At 45.0% G+C, this 1,208-nt stretch overlaps 1 pseudogene; it reads left to right on the top strand.

Annotated features, from left to right (window-relative positions):
- Positions 1 to 299: 299 nt before the first annotated feature.
- LOC101348894 (60S ribosomal protein L39 pseudogene) lies at positions 300 to 455 on the top strand (annotated as a pseudogene).
- The last annotated feature ends 753 nt before the right edge of the window (positions 456 to 1,208 follow it).

Below are 1,208 nucleotides of genomic sequence, written 5' to 3'. Positions count from 1 at the left end.
TTGTTCTGTTATTTGCTTCACTGCTTGCTGGATTGACTATAAAATAAACTCCTGGGACTGAAGCCGGGGTTTGACTCCTCGGAGTGACCCTCCTGGCCCCATTTCTCTGTAAGAGTTGTGGCATTGATTATTGTCTCTGCTGCCCCGACAACCGTCGCTGCTGTGACATGTGCCAGGCACTATTCCAGGAGCTGGAATACAGTATTGAAACAAAACACAGAATTCCTTGCGCTCGAGAGCTAACAGGCTAGTGTGGGAGATAATACCCAAAAAAGTAAATTGCAGACTTTCATCCCACCATGTCTTCTCACAAGACTTTCAGGATTAAGCGATTCCTGGCCAATAAACAGGCAGAATTGTCCCCCATTCCCCAGTGGCTTCAAATGAAGACTGGTAATAAAATCATATATAACTCCAAGAGGAGACACTGGAGAAGAACAAAGCTGGGTCTATAAGGAGTCACATAGGTGATGGCACATATTTATGCTCTGTCAGGTTCACTAGCATCTTACCACATCAAGCTGAAAATTTTGCCACTAACTGAACAATTGAACATGCTTTATTGGGAAACTTCTGGTTTCTTCCTTTGTTTTTATGCTTCTGCAATAATAGGTTGGTTCAGTAATAAATATGTAAGAACTTTTGTCTGGGAAAAAGAAAAGTAAATTGCATAGTGTGCAAGATGATGATGGGTGCTATGGAGAAAAAGCAGAGGAGCAGCAGAAGTGCTGGGAGGGTGGGAGGTTGCAGTTCTAAATGCAGTGGTCAGGAAGTTCTCACTGACAAAGTGACAACTGAGTAAAGACTGGAAGGAGAGAGCCACGTGGAGATCTAAGGTGGAAGGAGCATCAGTAAGGCCCCAGAGGCCAGAATGTGGTAGAATAGCAAGGAGAGCCAGGTGGCTAGAGCAGGAGAGAAGGGTGAGAAGAGCGGAAGATGAAATCACCAAGGCAGCAGGGAGACAGATCTTGCAGGGCCTTGTAAGCCATTGTAAAGATTTTGGCTTATATTCCAGGTGAAATGGGAAGCCAGTGAATTGTACTGAGCAGAGAAGTGGCATGATCTCACTTAGGTTTTAACAGGGTCACTCTGGCTGCTGGGTAGAGAAATTGGGAAATGAGTTTGGCAGCTCCTGCCATAACCTAGAGAAATGAGGGTAGCTTGGGAGGTAAAAATGGAAGTGATAAATAACCCGAGGCTCATGGACT

Source organism: Trichechus manatus, unplaced genomic scaffold (assembly GCF_000243295.1).
Source record: "Trichechus manatus latirostris isolate Lorelei unplaced genomic scaffold, TriManLat1.0 scaffold00138, whole genome shotgun sequence".
Classification (NCBI taxonomy): Eukaryota; Metazoa; Chordata; class Mammalia; order Sirenia; family Trichechidae; genus Trichechus; species Trichechus manatus.
Note: the sequence above shows the minus strand (reverse complement) of the source record. Positions and strands in the feature narration are given on the sequence as shown.